Consider the following 21453-nt stretch of genomic DNA (forward strand, 5'->3'; position numbering starts at 1 on the left):
GATCTGTATAGCGGCTGGTTAATTCATGATGCAGCTTATACACAGGCGTGGTAGATGTGCGCTGTGTGGAGTTTCTCTGCAGGGGCTGTGGGAGGAAACGGTAATTGCTGTTTGGCAATGCATGGTTTCATGCTCCATTGGTTTGTCATTTTTCAAAGTGTAATATTTTCCCTCCCATGATGTGATCCACACGAGAGCTTTCTCCACAGACAGTTTTTGTCTCAGACTCATTCACCACAATATTACTGATGATGGTGATGATGATGCTACTAATGATAAATGTAGGGTCATTTGAAGGTATTTCTCTCTCCTTTATAGTGGTTTAGCTTTTTCAAATGAATTTCCTATTTCAAATCAAACTCAAAATTGATTTGCATATTTGCAATATTTGTTTTATTATACTATAATGAAACCCACAGTTCTCATGAAACAGTTAAAAACAGTCCAGTGTCATGAAGCAGAGTCAAAAATAGAAACAAGATAATCAACATTATATACAACTAATTTGCAACTGCAAATACGTTTTCTTTGACAACTGATTGTTTTCACGTCCTACCTCTAGGACCGCACTTACAGGGTAACTTGGAGAGAATCTGTGTTTGAACCTTGTAGCCTCATTACTGGGGTCCCTCAGGGTTCTGTTCTGGTCCCCTCATCTTTTCTCTTTACACCAAGTCATGTGACTCTGTTATTCACTAACGTGGCTTTTCCTAGCACAGCTATGCAGACACTCAACTAATTCTGTCTTTTCCCTGGTCTGAAACCCAGGTGGCAGCATGAATCTCTCAGTGGATGTCTGCACACCACCTGAAGCTGAACCTCGACAAGATTGAGCTGCTCTTCCTTCAAGGGAAGGTATCTCCCCCATCCATGACCTCTCCATTACCACTGAGAACTCTGCGGTGTCCCCGGCTCGGACTGCCATGAACCTAGGTGTGATATTGGATGACCAACTGTCCTACACTGCCAACACTCCGTGCAACCCACTCCTGCAGATTCATCCTCCACAAAATCAGGAAGATATGTCCGTTCTCACCTAGTAGGCGGCGGAGGTTCTGGTCCAGGCTGTTGTCATCTTGCACCTAGACTACTACGACTCATTCCTGGCTGGTGTGCCTGCATGTTCCATCCGACCTCTGCAGCTCATCCAGAATGCAGCAGCTCGGCTGGTCTTTAACCTACTCAAGTTCTGCCACACTACACAACGTAATTAGGAAAACAATACTTTATAAAGGGTTGCAAAAATATTTAAAGGTATGGTTAGAAACTAAAATCAACATATACACAGGCAGCATTTAAAGATGTATATTTTGTTCCTTTGGGGGAAAGGAATTGTTTGTTTGTTTGTTTTTGCAGAAAAAAATCAATCTACACAAAAACAGACACAACATGGTGGTCTTCTAGATTTGGGTGTAGTGTTGGTGACATCAGTAACAGGTGTGTGAAGGCATATTTTAAAGATTAGATTTTGGTTTACATTTGGCTGCCATCTTTATCATTTACTGGAGCCACAAAATCCAAATTTGGTAAACAGCACGTTTATCAGAGCTTTTTCACTGCAAACAGCTGCCTGCTGCTGCTGGAAACAGGGTTGATAAGATCGGTGGGACTGAACCAAAACAGCTGCAGATCAGAAAACCGAAACAATGAGCTGTAAGACCCTAACACGTTCCATAGAGCTGAGGGGAACTGCAGAGTTGGGTGATAATTCTTTGTAGGCTCATCATTATGATCAACCCTGATCACATTACACATAGTCATTTGACCCATTGTTCACATAAACATACGGATAAGTGCAGCTTTAAAAGACAAGTTGAGCCTTTTTGAATAGATTTGAATACATTTTAGAAGTGTTCTTCTATGTTAAGACGCCTCTGCTTGGCTGTCGGTATTGGCTGTGGCGGTGGCCATTAGCATGGATTGAGAACACCTTTTGCGCCTTCAAATTATATGAAATCTCTGACCCCCACCACAGTCTCATATATCTCCTACTTCCCTAACTAACCCCACCCCCACTCCACCACCACCTTCTCATTAGTGGTCCCTGCCAACCCTCCAACAACACAGACTCTTCCTCTGCCTACTATTAATGAGAGAAGTGAGGATTCCTAATAAGCAGTTTTTCTTTTAATTAAAAAGTCTCCATAAATAATCACCTCATAATCCATCTGTCAGATTCCATCCAGCTCCTACTTAGTTAGACTCCAAGATTAGAGACCAGGGCAGGAGATTAGCCATGGAGGAAAAATCTATCTATCTATCTATCTATCTATCTATCTATCTATCTATCTATCTATCTATCTATCTATCTATCTATCTATCTATCTATCTATCTATCTATCTATCTATCTATCTATCTATCTATCTATCTATCTATCTATCTATCTATCTATCTATCTATCTATCTATCTATCTATCTATCTATCTATCTATCTGTCTCTCCATCTGTCTGTCTATCTATCTACTCTACTAACCATCGATCCATATTCATTGTCCTCCATAGTGTGTTTCTCTGCAGCTGAGAAGAATATGCTAATAACCTTAGCGCGTGTTAATAATTGATGGTCATATAAGACTTGGCTCTGCTTTGCTGATTCTGCAGTATTAGTGAAGGCGGCCGGCCACGCTAAATGATTTATCGTGGCCAATATTCTTCCTAGAGGGATTTTGAATTTCTAATAAGGAAATATTCCTCCTGTGCCAGTGTGTATTTATCAAACAGTAAGCTGTTTTCTGATAGGCCCAGCAGGTCTCTTGGTTTCCACTGTGGAGACAATATACTGCTACAGTCACTGCTTACTCAATATTTCTGGGACTCAATTTCCTTTAAAACCAATTTTCTGTGATCCCTTTTGCATGTGTTTTGCAGAGACCATTTACCAGCTGCTGAGCTTTTATTTTAAGCAAAGAAATCATCACTATAATCATTTTTAGCTGAATCTGGCACTGTCCAGTAACCTAATACCATCCCTGAATCACATTTCCAAGCCTTAATTTCATTATTCATTATCTCAAATATACATAAAAGCCCACAAATCTAAAAAACTGAGTGGGAAGAACGCTTTGAGCCTGAAAGAGATGCATCTAACTTATAAGCTGCCGGTCCACAAGGCCCTCCTCTGGGAAAGTGGCTAATGCAGTGTTTGGCTGTGAAGACAAGCTCTCCTGTTGAACAATGAGCAGGTGCGATAATGTGTGTGTGTGTGTGTGTGTGTGTGTGCATTCTTAGGACAGGTTCTCCATTCTTCATCCCGTCAAAGCAGAACAGCATGCAGGTGTGTGGTGGAATGTATGTGTTTAGCACTGTTACTATAAGTAACGCCTCGGGTCAGTTGTGTTTGTTCACATGGGAGGGAGGCATGGAGAGAGAAGGAGCGAGAGCACAATGATAGATAAAGTCACACTCTGAAAAGAAAGTATGACTATGCGAGTCATCATTTTCCCATTGCCTGCCACAGCGCCGCATTCTGCATGTTTACGATAAGCTTGTTTGGTCAGCTACAGCTTCAAGAATCCCTCCTCTGTGTTGTTCCATCACTTAAAAAAATTTGTGTTTGCCAAAGGTGAAGTCGTACAGAGCCTTTGACACTAAAACATGAGTCGGTCTCACCCTAGTCACATTAGGTACAGAGTAAAGCTAGTGACACCTTACTTTGTTGACATGTGGATTAACTGATACTATAGCATGCGGCTGAAAATAAACCGTGGTTGACATAGGAAAGTGATGGATGTCGTGATCAGGACCTTGCCTACTACAATAAATAGTTTAATCCGTAGGATAAACTCCACCCATCTGCTCATTCACCCATTGCGTAAAAACAATCTGCTTGCATTTGACTGATATGAAGGTATGAAGACTTATGCTGATATTTTTGGATTGAAGCTGCTGTTAACTACTGTAATATACAGTATTGTGCTAAATTAAAGAACAGAAGCGGCCTGAACAGTATTTTACACTGGTTTTAAACAGTTTACTAGATATGGGGAGTCCTACTCACCCACTCACAGTTGTTTGATAGCTCTGTGTCAAGCCTGAGATGATAACCCTGATGATATCACCTAGATGTCATCTGGGATATTTTTGCTTGGGCTTGGAGACTATTAATCTAACGCAAGCATGCCTTACAAACAAGGGCGTGGAGTTTGGAAGACGCGGGTGTTTGCAGACATGGCAGATCTCACAAAAGATTGATTTGCATTATATGAAGTCTAAGATGTAATGTTTTTGGAATCTTAAACCATACTAGGCACTAAAAGATTTCTCAGCCTCTGCTGCTTCAGTTTTGACCACTGTTTTTTAAATCTGTCTCTTTTGAATCCCCCACCTTCAAAGCACAACACTTAATTGCTGTAGTACCTTAAAGATATGTTCAAACATTATTGGAGTGAAACAGATTTGAGATTCTTTTGTGACAAATCTTAAAGAAATTCATGAGCATTAACGAACAAATTTTCCCTGCTGCCTTCAGGATGTTGCCTTGCTCTACCTGTTTGTAAAAGTAATTGTTATTTTACAGGGGCGACTGTGGCTTGGTGGTAGAGCGGGACGTCGACCAATAGGAAGGTCGGCGGTATGATCCCGGTTTCCCCCAGTCAAAGTGTCCTTGGGCAAGACACTGAACCCCAAATTACTCTCGAGGGCTGTACCTTTGGCGTGTGATTGATTAGCTACTTTGATGAGCAGTTCTGCCATTGGTGTGTGAATGGGGTAAATGTGATATGTAAGTACAGTGCTATATAAGTACAGTCCATTTATCTGTCTACAGTACAGATCTGTCTACAGACATTTGCACTGAGCGGGCGGGACGATTTGGCGTAGTGGAATGACTTTACCCCGGAGAGCAACGTGAAAGCGAGGAGCACTTACTCTGCACACTAAGACGGTGTAGTCCCTCATTCGTCCAGGAGTGTTCTATCGTAGAAAAGGTTTCAGTCGTAGTCATCTGGACACTGTTTTCAGAATCAAGACGTTTCGGCTCCCATCCGGAAGTCATTCTCAATTGTGCACACTGACTGACAAAAAAACAACAATACAAAAACGACTGCTCGACTTGAATAATCTCAGTCGACTGAGGGGTCTCCGACTGATGATTCAAATCTTAGACTTTCAGGGTGCAGCCCTAGTCTACTCATGTAATTACTACTGGAACTGCACATACAGCTATTAGCATATAGCTTTTAATTGCTTTAGCTTTGTGTTTAGACAGTTTATTGTGTGTGTGTTGTTCTGGTAGTGAGCTACTGTGTATAAGTGCCCTGGTATAAATATAGTTTATAGATAAAACAGCCATGTTTTGTTCGGCATAGGCCCTGCAGAATTTGCTTTACCGGGAGGAGGAGTGGGGCCAGTATGCCCAGTGACCTCTTTGATCCTGTCATCCTCAGAGACAGAAGCAAGCACGGCCCGGCTATTGGAGATCCACTCGGTCAATTTAAACCCTCCTTAGGCACACAAGGTCCTAAGTTCCTGTATCAAAGCAACTGCGTGCTTCTCGCTTGCAACCGACCGCAAGCAGTGTTTCTCACTGGTTGCTGCATTGAGTGGTCTTTGCCTTTAGGAAGGCATCGATAGTGAGACCTCAGGAAGCGAAATTTGCTGGATTGGCTGTAGTGTTAACGTATCTCCACTGAGAAACCTTTGATTGATCTCTAACTAGAGCAATCCGATTTGCGACAAAGGTGCGGAATCTTGTTTTCTCGTTCTTGATGTATTTAACAAGTACTGTCTGTCCAGAACAGACTACTTCCAGATCCAATTCTGCTCTCATCATCTTGTCCGTTTTGGATGCTACAGCTTCAGGAGTGAGTTCCAGTCATAGTGTGGTGACGGACTTTAACGGTGTGACCCTTGCCTTTCCCATGACAAAAGCACAGTAAACCTGCTCTTGGCGGCTTTAATATACTAAAATTAAGGTAATTGGTCATGTTAATGTAGAATGTGTTCTAAATGCATAGCCGCTAGCTCTTTCAAACTTCACAACATTTTTGTTTTAATCTGGGGTTTTTTCCGGCTTTATTGCTGAAACATCATTGAATGATGTCTGATTGGATTTGATTTAAAGGGCTATACCAAAATTGTTCAAATTGACTGGATCAGGAGATTGGCTGTGCATGTAGATGCTGTGGAATTTTTTGGCTTTATTGCTGAAACACGTATTACCTATGACAGTAGTACATCATTGTTGTCATTAGAAAAGAAAGCCAGGGTTTGGATTAAAGATCAATGGATGTTGAGCCAGATCAACCGGACCAGGCAGGCACCACAGCAGCTTCTGTGATCACCCAGGAGGAGAGGAGACAGCCGGGATAGGAGCCATACTGGCCCAGCTTGGACTTAAGGCTACTCCTGGCTAATGTCCAGTCGGGACAAAATGGGCCAAGCAACAGGAATCAGAGACTGTTGAGGCCACATCTTTACAGAGACCTCCTACATCAACATTCCGGATCAAGCACTCGACGGGCAGACTGTTTTTCCGAGCTGGCAGAGTGCACGACTCCAGCGGGATGAAAGGAGGAGGACTCTGTATTTACATTGATGATGCTTGGTGCTCAAACACAGGCAAAGTGGACGAACACTGTTTCCCAAATGTCAAACTTTTTATGTGAAGATGGAAACCATATTATCATCACTATCTCTATCTGCTGTTTACATTCCATCAGACGCAAATTCAAAGATTTTTCCTCAGGTAAAGTTTTAATTTATCCACTACTTTGTTTGACTTATGACCAAATACCTAAAAAACTAATGACATTCCCATCAGTCTCAACTGTACTTTGTGTTTAGTGCTAATTGGTAAACATTAGCCTGCTAACACACTAAACTAAGATGGTGAACATAATAAACATTATACCTGTTAAACATCAGCATTGTCATTGTGAGCATGGTCATGTTAGCATTTTGCTAAAAACCCTGCTGTGCCTAAGTACAGCCTCACAGAGCTGCTAGCATGGCCGTAGACTCTTTTGTTACTTGACAAAACATTAGAAACAGTATGGCAACCCATGATACTATTACTACCAGTACTACTACACTTACTAATACCGTTATTACTTCTGACACTTCTACTGCGTTATTCCTGTCACTACTAGTAGGGTGATTTGTACAATATCAAGGACATATTTATATAGTTTACATCTTATGTGTTGCTGCTATAACCACTACAGCTGCTATCACAGCTCCTGCTACTAATACTGCCACTACTGTTGCCACAGTACTATTGCTACTATTTAAACAGTACTTCTACCACTACTACTGCCATTTCAACTACTATTAGTATTTCTGCTGCTACTGCCACTACTACTGTTAGTGCCAAATATCAAATCATTTTATTTCAGATATCAGATATTGGTAAGTCAAAAGTCAAAAGTCTAACTGACTTTTCTTTTCAGTGTGTGTGTGTTGCGGTAAAACCTGCTTGTCCTGCTCTGCCAGAACTTCTCAGCATTGTAATAACAGAGCATGTCCACTTCTCAAGCTTCACTGTAGGCTGTGTTGATTGAAACACAGCTGTGTTACAGTGGACGTAACCCAACACTAGATACACTATGCTCATTTCCACATTCCCACCTCTCATATGTACCACATAAATAAGCTGTGTTACACCCTAGGCTACTGTCCTTATCCAGTGTCATCAGCTTTCAACACTCTCAATACTGTTGCTTAAATTCAACAGTGCATAAGGTTTACTCTGGTATTTTGAAACATATGTACATATCTATCTGCACACAGATGTATTTGCTTTTAAATGCACATATATGCAGATACACACACACATGCTCACACACAGTGTATGACCAAGGTTACAGAGTCATGCCGGGCCCTCCCTCCACTCACACCTGTTCATCTCATCCTGACCGCACCCCAACCTGCCCCGACTCAGCACCAGTCTATGAGCTGACTGACAGGAGCTCCATCTGTGACCTCTAAAGGTCATCACATTGTACATGGACAACTTTTTACAGCAACTCAGGTTACCTTCATCAGGGATGGGAGTTAGTGTCATGGATAAAATCTGTGTGAAGAACACAGGTGAACTCTGAAAAGGCCATTACGATTACTGGCAGGTATTGGTGAAATTGCTTATCCACATGGGTAAAATATTACCCATGTTTTGCATGTGTCTGTGTATTTTGAGGGTATTTTAGATCTTTCTTATCCATCTCCATCCTGCTTCACACTCATACTGCAAAAATACTCCATCCTATCTAATCATTTTGACTATTATTGGGCTCTTAAAGCCTTGTTTTCCTACAGTAAAACAAGTGAAAAAAATATTATTTCAACCTGTTTCCAATACAAATGAACTTGATTCAAAAATGTTCTAAAAGAACAAAAAATCTATAGCCACGCTAGCGGCTTTGTAAGGCGGTAATGCTTATTGTAAAGAAAACCAAATAGATAGATAGATTAATCTGTTTAAAGTAAAGTAATCGTTAGCAGTTGTAGTGAAGTTAATGCAAGAGATGGCTAGAGGGTGGTGTCAGAATAAAGGTCATTGGCGACCTATATCAGAAGGGTTTATCGTGTCATTAGCATGAAAGTGTTCAGAGATGTGTGTAGCAGTATTACCTATTTTTATTTGTGTGAGGTTGGACTAAGCAGAAAGGGTCAACATGGTAAGCCACTTGTGAGAATTACACAATTCCAGAAAATTCTTTAAAAAAAGTAGATTTTTATTGGAAACCCGTTGAAAGTATCTGACTGCACTGACAGATTTCATCATTAATTTTAGGAAAACAAGAGTTTTGTAGGACTCAATAGCAGACTAAAATGATTCAATAAGATGGAATCTGTTGCACTACATACTGTAGTTTTTCTTTACATTCACACCTGGGAGCTGCCGGGCACAGCCTCAGCTTTCTGCAGAAGCTGGGGTCATACTGTAGATGTCTCCCATCTCCTTTGTGCTGGTTTGGGGATTTGAACCAACAACCTCCTTATAACTATATTGTTACCACACGTGTCTCACTGGCTCATGTACTGGCCGTTGGAGAGTGATTCAATTAACAATCATGAACCAATAAGGAGAACCCTAACCCCTCATTAGATCTCTGTTACCGATATTAGGCATTATTCTAACAGTGCTTGAGCAGAAGAGGCCCCTCTTAATCCTATGGCGTTACAAATGGTATTATTGAAGTGTGTGCACAGTTGCATCAATATTCATCTCTCAGAGGACTATAGGTTTCAAAGTTGAATAATGACCTGTAAGAATAGCTTTTGCCAAAATATGCAAATACCTTCTGTTTCCCTTTCAGATTATGTTAATTTATATCCAGTAACCTGGTATCTGCAGTGTGCATAATGTACCAAACTCTGTCCTACAATATGTCCTGTGGGTATGATATGGGAGGAGGCGTTATGAATGTGAATGCAAATACAACAACTGCTGTAAAAACAAAGTAGGGTTGGAGGAAAATAAACCTCGTCTGGACACACAGGAATAAAAGAAGGGTCCTTTTACTGTCCCGAGAAGAATCCTCACACAGGCCCTGTGTAAACACTGGCTTTACTTCGGTTGGGAAGCTGATTTTAAGGTCAGGATTGAGAAAATATTTCATAGAGGGATGTTCCATTCAGCACTTGAGAGGCTGTATAACATGGTGCATCTGGTTTTCAGACATAGTAAGTATAAAATACAAACTGATCCCTGATCTTTGCAGAAAAATCAATTTCCTATCTGCAGTGTGAACTTGGCCAGAAAGAGAAAAGGGGATATCGCAGCAAGGGCCATTTCAGTTTGCTACAGTAAAACTTAATCAAACAAATATAGCCACACTATAAACCAGTGGGATGTTTATTTGTATTGAGAAAAGCCATTTCCCATCCACATCCAGTCAACATTACAGTCAGTGTGTTGTCTTTCCAGGCCTGGCCAAGGGGAAGTGCAGGGAGGCGTTTTGGACCAGAGTTCAGGAGAGGAGGCTTGATGAGCCATTTCACACCAGCATGATCTTGTGAAAATTTGGCTGCAATCAAATGCAAAAAGTAAAGAGTAAAAATGTTATCTTTGTAGAATTAGGTAAAAAAAATTGAATGATGTGCAAGCTGTTAAAAATAAAGTAGCCTACGTGATTACTCAATGAGCAGCACTGAAACAGAAACATCAAGCCTCGAGTTGGCAGCACGCTGAAATTTCCATTCTTGTACACAGCTCCATTTTCATATTTACACCTGCTCTTTCATGCCACCTACATAATGTGAAAAGATTGCATACAAGAGTAGAAAAAGAGAGCGGCGTGCTGAACAGGCCCACTGGACCCAGCGATTACCAGGTTCTGAACAGCAACCAGAGCGCCCGGAGTCCCGCCTCTGATCCAAGCGCTGTACACGCGGGACCAGCCGCTCGCTAATAGAGACATTTACACCTTAGTAAAAGTTGGCAGGTGTTACCCCGCCGTTGTCAAGAGCAGACGCATGCCGGGCATCATTAGGCCCCGTGCCAAGCCTGCTTTGGCTGGCAGCCTCACTCGCTTATTCTGGTAGAGGCTGTGTGCATCTGTGAGTGTTTGTGTGTTTGTGTGTGTGTGTGTGTGTGTTTCGGCAGAGCAGCAGAGGTGTCCTCTGTTGTAGTGGCATGCTAAGAAGGGCTCCTCGGTGCGATGGAGAATGCTGTTGGTGTTGCATTACTGCTCATCATGCCACATGTATCTGTGTGGATTGTTGGTCTGCAAGTGGAGCAGGAGCAGCGGCGGTTTAGAGATAATGGCATCTGCACGAATACATGCATTTTCAACAAATGATCAGAAAACATTTAGAGATAGATTATATGTGTGACATTTAATATGCTTAACCGTTCACTCCTTTCTCCTAAAAAATTTAGTCATACTGTACTGCTGACTTGAAGAATCAGAACATGTTGACTTTTTGAATATTTAACAAAACCACAATCATTCTGTAACCTTAATCTAGTGTTTAATCTCTGTGTTTGTTAAGTCCTACCATCAGCCCTATCCTCCTCCACATGATTTCTTTGCGGTATAGGTCCATCTGCACATGGAAACTATGATACCGTTAGTTAGGGAAAGAATAAACTATGGTTACGTTTAAGCATCTAAAACGGTTTCAGTTACTCCTGCTACAGACAGAGCACACTACTCTTACACTGGCACTGAACATTGGATTTGGATACGAATTGTGTGGATACAAAAAATGTAATTCCAAGAGATACTGGACTTGAATGTCACACTTCCTGGATTAGTAAAACTGCCAGTGAAAGTAATCCATGCACCAATTACAAAATGTATTTGGCAAAGCAAATTAGTTGTATATAAACATATCTGAGGAGGTTGAAATATCATATACATTTGGTTAGGAAACTATCAGCTGTGTTTAAATTTTGTACAAATCAGTGTAGAATGTAAAATTGAAATGAAACTTATGAACAACCAATCTATACTCCTTCTACATCCTCTGAGTTTGCCTAGTGGAACATGGATCCAAAACTGAATTATTCTGTATATCATAGAAAACAGTGGTTCACATGCAAGAGAGAGAATTTTCAAAATGTTTATGCTCATGCAATGTGGTGCTTTTGCATTGCAGTTCCCAAAAAATCAGCTGTGAATGTTGAGCTAGTTCTGCGAGTCTTTTTCCTTCCTTTTGTTCTGGGGGGGGCAGGGAGAAAACTGAATCTCTCACTTTCTTTCTTTCATGGCTAACTAAACGCCATTTTCTTTTCTGCACTCTTTCATTTTAGTTCTATTCTCCTCTGTGTTATTTCTGCTCATTAACCATGACTCTTGTCTTGATCCTAAGCAGGCCACAGCGCAGTGATGAGATTGATTTGATCAGCTGATCAGTAGTCAGACACCCCCTAATACATTCTGCAGCCTGAGATCTCCCGGCTGATATATCTGCATTTCAACACACACACTCACGCACACACACTGCACATACTCTGAGTAATGAAGTGTTGGTGCTGCAGTCACCCTCCTCCATTTACATATAGAATACATTACCGAAAGGTTTATATTATGGCTCCCATAGTTCACAGTGAGATTCAATAAATTCTCCGTCCACAGAGCCGAGGCCACTCAGACAGAGAGAGAAACAAGAGAGAGAACTAAAACATGAAGGCAGGAGGGGAAATGATGTCGCAGAGATACAGACACGTCTCCTACGCTCAAAGAGTGGGATGTAAATTGTCTGCAAACAGAAAAGCCATTAATAATGATAATAGCAATAATAATTTAGAAGCAGGGATACACACATTTAGCCAGGCAATCAGAAATCCATCTGTGGAGGTGTTAATATTGAAGAGATGCTGATGGCACAGAAAAAAAAAAGCACACCAGCATCTGAATATGTAATGACAACCGGGAGGCCATAACAAACACTGCTTTTATGTAGAGAGTATTACTTATTAAAAATGCATCTTAAATATGTATCACTTTATAGATGGCCCCTGTCGCTGTTTCCTTATTTGTCTCCCTGAAGATTACTGTCTGAGGCAAGGGAAATGTATGAACTCCATTCAGATTATTACAGCCCCCCTTTTCTTCAGAAATGGCCTGATTAAAATCAACTGCCACAGTAGATTGTGATGAATTATGCAGACTTTGGTAAGGAAATGAAGCAAAAGGCGGTAGTTCGTTTAAAAATTTAATCTTGGACCTCTTAGGTAGAAGTTAGAGTGCTGGAAAACGCTGCATATTGATAAGGTATTGTTATTAGCAGCGTGTGAAGCACTGTTTTACAGGTGAGATGTTTGCACGTACAGATGTACCGCTGTGGCTGTTGCCTCTGTGGTTTGTCTCTGTCAACAGTTTAGTGCAAAGTTGTTGGAATTCGCAGCAGAGAAGTTTCTGCAACAAATTATCATTTATCTCCTTGGTACTTTTTCATCAAGTCATAAAGAAAATGAATACCTGCTTTCAGCTTACGTTACAAAGGAGATGAATCAGCACCGTAAACAGGTTAGGTATTCAAAACAGAAGCACAATGATACATCATCGTTACTTGCTGTAAATGAGATTATGAAGTATTCAAGAAAACTTGAGAAAGTATATGAAATATAACTGCTACCTGTGTATTAATCTTGTCTCCATGGCTCATGTACAGATCAGGGACGTCCTGCACTGAGAGTCGTGGTCTCTACAAAGAGATGCCTTCAGCACAGTGTCATTAGTTAAGTTTATTTGCACAATGAAGACGATACAAATACATTCAATAAAAAAGACAGTAATTACAGTGCAGGAAAGGAAGGGAGCCTAAAAGGCTTATTCAGAGTCCTTCCTTTATTTAAACAAATTTAAAAAATGACATTACTCATCAAGAACACACCAGCAGGCATTAACAGTAATAAAAGAAAAGAAAGAAAAAGAAACAGAAAACAAACCTAGAATAACAGATATGTACAAACAACAGAAGCATCTTACCATAAGGTTCAAGATTAAATAATACTTTTTTTTAGCTGTATCCTAAAAGCTGGCAAGGAAATAACGATTTCAGTGAGTTCAATGAATTTCATAACTGAGGACCTCTAAATTTGATTTTAAAAAATTGATGTCTTAATGTACGACAACAAGGTAAATGGAAATGATTTTTCCACCTTGAAAATGTGAATGAGTGAAAATGTCTGATGATAAAATATAAAAATTCTGAAAAGTATCTGGAAGATCTGGCTTGCAATTCATGTATTTCCACAGAAACAAACTTTGAAAAACATTTACCTTATGTAGAGACGTAGGTGAATATTTCCTAAGAAGTGGTGCAGATGGATCTTGTCTGTTAGAATGTGAAATCATTCTCAAAAACCTCTTCTGAATTACAAGTAGCTTGGTAAGACATGACGGATATGTAGCAGGCCAAACAATATTGCAGTAGTTGATATGGGGAAAAATGAGACTATAATAAAGAGTTAAATGAGAAGAAGAATGGACCAAAGAATAGACATAGTGTTTACAGTCATGTATTTGACAGGCTATGATATGCCTGAGGTATAGCCAAAAGTCAACGAAAATGAGACTATTTTGATGATATGCATGAGAAATATCATGTTACTATAGCTCTGGAAGGTTTTGAACAGATCTTAAAAGGATAAAGATCCTGCAGGCAGGTGCAGATATTAACAGGGGCTGGTGTCAAAAATGTCCATAACATTTAAACGGTTCGCAAAAAAATATCCATAAAAAAATATTTTTCCCATTGATTTCTCGTATGTTCACAAGGCTAGGGGACCACTGTGGGCTAACAGTGGATATTGGAAGGAGTTTCTTACATTCCTGTGTTTAAAATTGTAATTTAAAAGATAAATAGACCTTGCACCTATAAGTGAAAGTCCTGTTCACTCGTCAGTGACAACAGGAGGTGGTCGGTGTGAATGGTGGCTGTACAGAGTGCTGGATTTTCATCTTGAGTCCCACATGTGGTTAAATTTAGGCACCAAAAGCCCTCTGCTCAAGGATAGGGAAAGAGACTGATTTCAGTTCAATGTTAAGTTAGTAAGTAAACAAACCCTGTATAGTTCCTTAAGTAACTGTCGACTTTTTCAATATCAAAGATCAATATCAATATCAAGACCACCATTTTTCCCTAACCTTAACCAAGATTTATTAGTGGCTAAACACAACCATTAAAAAAAGCTTTATCATGCTTTAGTTGCTATCAGCAGATATTGTATTGCAAGATATTGTAAAAAAAATAAATAAAATAAAAACGTTTTCAGTGAACATTTTGCTTATACATTTTGTGATTTGGCAGATGTTAACGTTTCTTTATGATGTTGATAATAAGCATAATTTAGGTGTCATTACGTTCCTCATGAAACGTTTTTGCTTTTGCAAATTAGTAATAAATAAACATCATTTCTAGTTGTTAATTTAAAAACAAGGCGGCAAAAAAAAATAATCCTGCAGTGATTATGAGTAACCTTTATTATGTTTCCCCACTGATTTCTCATATATTCATTAGTCACAGGACAACCACTGTGGGCTTACACTGGGAATTAGAAGGTTGTCACACCTGGATTTGCTTTTTCTTTTAAATATTCTTTTAAATGTTATTTTTGGGCATTTTAGCCTTTCTTGGCAGATAGTAGAGACAGAAAGGAAACATGGGAAGAGAGAGGGGGGGTGTGACATACAACAAAGACACTAGAATCAAACCGGGGACATGTATGAATCGTAACCACTCAGAAAACAACTGTGTATGCAACGTGATGCAGTTGTAAAGCCCCCTGAGGCAAATTTGTGACTCGTGATATTGGGCCGTATTAGTAAAATTGACTTGAAATCTAAATGTGATTGTTTATGATGATTTGAAATCAAACAAAACTATGTGCTATACAGTGAAAATGTATTCACCTTCATTCGCCTACTTCATCACCATAAAATTTGCCATGAAAAGGTCCAAAATTCCCCATAAAAAAGAGAAAGAGAGGCAAAAATACTATTTGGAAAAACAATGAAGAGACATTGCAGAGACTCTGCAAGACTACAGATGTATGAAATTTTGGCACAAGACTTAGATGACTTTTCAACACTGGTGTGAAGCAGTATTAGAGTTTCTGCAGGGTGGTTGGAGTAATATCACAAGTTTGAGATTCAAGGACCCTGTTGAACTCAGCAACAAAACACAGCCGCAGTGAACCCTCTTAGCTTCAATAAATTGAATTCCAAGAAGCAGCAGAGCTCCTTCATTTCACAGGTAGGGCCTAGTTTTCAAAACTCTGTGTTTCTTTTTTCCATTTCTGTGTTTTGATCAGGCTATAATATCATATGCGACAGGGATGGCTGCTCCTGTCTCTTCTCTCTCCTCCTCTCCTCTCTGTCTCTGCCCTGTCTAAATAAAGGAACACAGAGGAAGAGGTTTTAATGAGATCAACACAGAGCGCCAGTTACATTGATAAGTAAATACTACAGCTTTAAATGCTTCTCGCACTCAATTGGCTCCCTGCTATTGTTGCAGAGCGCACGCCTCAGTGAACACTAAATTTTCACTGTCACACTTCAATAACCCTAATTGTCCAAAATAAATGAGCTAATTTCTGAAGTTCCATTTTCATATGCAGGAGATAAGGCAACTTTGCTGATTGATTGGATTCCTTTGTGTGCATGTGTGTGTGTGTGTGTGTGCGTGTGCGTGTGTATTTGTGTGAAACTGCAGCACTCATAATTTGAGTGAAGGCTTCTGTTTATTATGCCTCTGTTATTCACTGCAAGCATTTCACTGACCCCTGCTGATATTCATCCGGCTTCCTCTCCCCATAGCGAGAAGAAGAGACAGAGAGAATAGATGGATGGAGAGAGAGAGAGAGGGAAAGTTAAAGAAGAGAGAGAAAGAGCAGTGCATGAGAGTTTCTATGTGTGGTTGTGTTTGTGTGTGTGTGTGTGTCTAAGAGGTCCCTATGGATTTGGTGCTGGATCTAGCCTGATCATTTGCATTTTTTCATTTGAGCTGTTACTTGCAGCATTGCGTGCAGCACAAACCCCTGAGGGCCCGCCAAGTAATTCAGTAAAAAGGCAGGTAAGACATAAATTAATCATAAGACGTCTGAGAATTATTGCACTCAGCTCACACACATACACACACATGCATGCACGTGCATGGATGTAAACAGACATATGCATGCATATATATATATATATATATATATATACATACATAAGAACACACACAAGCAACTGCACATACAAATAAGAAGAGAGAGCACACACACATGCACATACAGAATACACCCACACACACATCACTGAGACTCAGATTGAATCTGAAAGGAGAACAAGGTCGAGAGAGAAAGTTTTCAACTCCACCAAGCAGAATTACCAAGCTGGATGGAGAGGAGTAACTTTTAATGGACCAATGTTTTAATACAAAAACTTTTTCAAACTCAAACACGACTTGCATATCAATGTGATAATTCACTTCTCAGTAATGTATATTGGATTCATTAGAAAGAAAACAGTGACTCATTTATCTCTGTAGTTGTAAGTCAAGAAAAATGGGAGGATTTCAGAATATAGTTATAGCAGAACAGTGTGTGGTAGCCCCTTCATTAAAAGACATTATCAAATAGCCCGCATTAAACACTAGGCCATACTAGGAAATGTCAAGCAAACAAATACTGCAACATCATGTGGAAGAATAATGATGACATCTGATCCCATCATCTATCTTGTTGAATTTGAACAAATCACTCTGTGAAAGTATCAAAGGTGCTTTGTCACATATAGAAATAAAATGATTCAATTGAGAGACATTGGTAAAAATTACCATAATCTTATTAGATTACTGCCAAAGTAATTGGAAGCCTCAACCAGCATCTGTACTGAATTTTACTGACAGCTACAGATATAAACAGGTCTACAGAGTCTATAACCGTGCTAGCAATTATGTGAGGCTGTACTTTGGCACGGCGGTGCTTTGACCTACATTCTAACGTCATCATGCTTAGATGCTCACAATGACAATGCTATGCTGATGATTAGCAGGTATAATGTTTACCATGTTCACCATCTTATTTTTGTGTGATAGCATGTTAATATTTGTCATTTAGCACTAAACACAAAGTACAGCTGAGGCTGATGGGAATTCCATTAGTTTTGCAGGTATTTAGTCATGAACCAGCATGGTGGTATTGGACAAAAAAAATTTTGACCTACTAATTGCGCAAGTCAGGGGAACTCTGAAGTGATTAAAATTCATCCTGAGGGGGACATGAATGTCTGTACAAAGTTTCATGACAATCCATCCAATAGTTGTAGAGACATTTCACTCAAAGCCATGAATGTCAACCTCATGGTGGTCCTAGAGAAAAAGTCAGGGGATCACCAAAGCTAATAGGATTCATCCCATGGGGATGAGGAATGTCTCTACAAAATATCATGGCAATCCATCCAATAGTTTCCGAGACATTTCAGCCCGGACCAACATGACAGACATTACCATCCCTACAGCTACACCCCTTGCATGGCTACAAAGTAGCTGGATTGCTTCATGGCGCAAAAGGATAGTGATTTATGGCACAAAACAGGAAAAGACGGTTGTGTCGCACATTGGCAGATGGAGAAATGAGTAAAAGGTTGATTTTTAAAAAAAGCTTCCAACATATTTCAGATTTGTTCAATGCCGCATTTCAGTGATATAGGAAATTAGTTTCATTGTGTTTTCCATTGCCCTTTTTACTGATAACCACTCAATATATTGTTAGATCAAATCAGAAATCTATCTTAAATATGGACAATCCACAACAACATAGTTGGCTATTCAAATACAAAACATGTATTGTACATTAGCCAGTTACGTGGAGAAAGCCTGGGAGATGAGGGGAAAATCCCTTTATCAGGATAAACTTTAGGCTTGAAGCATTTCCTTTTTTCTTTCTTTCTGCTATTTGGTGCACTTTTTTAAAATGCTGCATGTAAATAAATGTTTCCTGAAATCATGTAGATGTGTACATGATGTTTGAATTAATGTTTTATTTTGTTTTTTTAATATATGTTACCAGAAGATTTGTTATATTTTCATATTTTTGATATACATGTCAGTGTCTTGTAATCCCATGTGGGGTGTTCCAAATGTTTCGTATGATATGGAAATGAATTAACTTAACTATTTCACTTTAAACTGGAAAACTGAATATAGAATGGCCATGAAACAAAGTGTTTTTTAAGAAATTAAAGTTGCTTAGTTTTAAGAAACTACAGCACAAATAGTACTATTGATGGATGAATGTAGAGATATCAATCATCTAAATAGTGTCATCTGTTAATGGTAATTACAATATTTTAAATGTCAGTGTTCATCAAGATTCTATTTATTATTTAAGCCCAGAACACAACCTTATTATTGTCTTATTTCATTAGTTCGCCCATCCACCCAACCTAAAACCTTTCCTGTGTACATTCAGTGTTCTGCTGCTGTATCTGAAGGTGAAGCAGAGAGTTCTGAGCTCTCATTTCACCTTTAACACTTGTTTTATTTGATGACACATTGCATGTGACCCATTGTGACCTGAACATAGCAGCTTTGAATCATCTTCTCCATGTTTTCTTTCTTTCTTTTATGCTGTAGCATTCAGCTGCTGCCTCATGCCTTAGAATTCAGCCTGGGGCTGAGCTCTATTATTTCACATCTCCAACACAAATGCAGGGAGCGAATTGGGTTGGGTTTTTTTGCTGCTTTAAATCCCCCATAGTCCTCTGCACTCTCCTACCACACTTATCAGTGCCTTTGTTCCTGAATTCAGCAGTCTGAGGCAGATTGGCCCATCAATACACTATCAGAGAAGGTAGGCTAGATAAGAATTCTGCTGCTATCTGTCTGCTGTGAATAAGCTGTCTAGAGGTCTCCACAGTCCAGGTCAACGCACATACACTAACACATATATAGTGTGCCTGCGCACACACAGACACACTGAATAAGCTATCTAGAGCCTCTATAGTGTAATCCCACATATGCACAGACACACAGCGTTATCAGAAAGAGAGGAGGGATTCAATGCAGCAAGGGAAGATATTACTACATCTAGTGTATCTCACCTCTGACATAATGTTACTCTAATAGTTAAACTTTGGGTAAAAGAAAAATTGTCTTCAAGTAAGACAGTTAACAGGATGAAACAAGGCAACACCCAACTAGTGCACAAAACTAAAGTACACTAAAATCTCATAAACAACTTAAATTAAATTAATTAAATCAACTTATCTGTTATCATTATTCAAGTCAGGTCAACTTCAATCATCTATTTCAAACATCAGAACTTGAGAATTCAAGTCTAGTAACTTCAATTCAATTTTATTTATATAGCGCCAAATCATAACAGAAGTTATCTCAACTTAACATCATGACCTGACTGATCTTTCACTTCAAATTTCAATCACTAATGATCAATAATCAAACTTTCACAGTTTGATTATTGATCATTAGCATACTTCCCAGCATGCATTGTATTTGGGTTTAAATGCTCCAGGAAGCCTTAATTTTTCTAATTTGATGTTAGATGGAGGGTTGTTATGTGCCTTTTCACAATATGCACGTTCCTCAAATGAGTCATGTGTGTGATGTGTTGCGATACATGTCAAGCAGGGAAGCAGGAGAAACAGGGGATTGGACCCAAACGCAGACACTGAGGCAGAGCCTGTACAGTTCAATGATTTCATGAAACAAAAAGGCTTACACAGTTTTCACAATGGTCAAAATCAGGTAAGTAGTTCAACCAAGGCAAACAAATCCAAAAGGTAGCAGGCAAAGTCCAAAATCCATGCAAGGGCCAAAAGAAAAAGAAGATAATTCCAACAGAGTACACATGTAATCAAGGCCAGGACACTTGACAAACGACAAAGACGATCTGACAAAGAGACAAACGAAGCACACAGACTAAATACACTCAGGTGAAGGGAGATAACGAGCCAGGTGAAACTAATCAGGGCGGAGCAAACAATCAAAACTGGTGGGAAAAGCAAACAAAGACAGGAAGTAAAACAACCAGACACATGAGGGGGAAAAGAGCATTTCAAATTAAAACAGGAAATACTATACATAAACCCTCAAACCATGACAGCGTGGTCTTCTGTCTGATGAAGAAAATTATCCACCAACCTGGGGGTTTGTCACTACGAGTGACAATTACATTAAAACAAATATAGAAACAGATTGAATAAACTATTCAGTACTGAAACTACTGTGGCAAATATAAAGTCAAACTAAACAGATCAGGTCATATTCTGCTCACCATCGGGGTCACATTATAACGTTCCAGCTATGTTCTATATCGCGTTTGCTCATAGAAAATAACCACCAGGGATTCAAGACAAACACATGAATTAAAGGCCATTTTCATGAATTATTCTGGACCCATGCCCAGATGTTGAGAACATCTTTTATTTTAGCTGGAAATTTTAAGCTTAGTCATCAACGTGTCCCATCTGTGCTGTGTTTAAACGAAGCATCCCGGGACTGTGAAGGTTAAGAGAGGATGAGCACAATAAGCACTTTCCCACTGGAGCCACGGATCAGAAAGAGAGGGACGGAGAAGGAGTAAAATGGAGGCGGCGAGAGACTGATTAAAGACAATCGTGTAGTGTCAAATGTTTGGCAGAGAGACTGAAAAGGAAAGAGGGAGAGAGAGAAATGAGGAGGCTTATCTTTGGCTGTGACCTGAAACAGCTGTTTCTCTGCGGTGCGTTGAAGATGGATCCTCGCTCATTTCCTCTCCCTCCTGCCACTCTATTAATGTTGCCAGTTTACTGTCTTCAGAGGTACAGAGACCTACTTCTTCCCTGGAGAGACAAAGAAAATCAATTCGACTTAGCGATCAATCACTGTGGTAAAGAATACTGTTTTACAAAAGAATGCCATCATGTAAGTGTCTCCTACTTTTATTTTGCTAAGAGCTTGACAGAAACATGAGGTGCTTTTTCAGATGATATAGCTTCTTCAAGATTAAATTGTGGCAGCTAGGATGTAGCAGCTAGGGCTGTTCTGACACCGCACATTTGACATTGATCCGA

This window comes from Siniperca chuatsi, linkage group LG9 (assembly GCF_020085105.1).
Source record: "Siniperca chuatsi isolate FFG_IHB_CAS linkage group LG9, ASM2008510v1, whole genome shotgun sequence".
Classification (NCBI taxonomy): Eukaryota; Metazoa; Chordata; class Actinopteri; order Centrarchiformes; family Sinipercidae; genus Siniperca; species Siniperca chuatsi.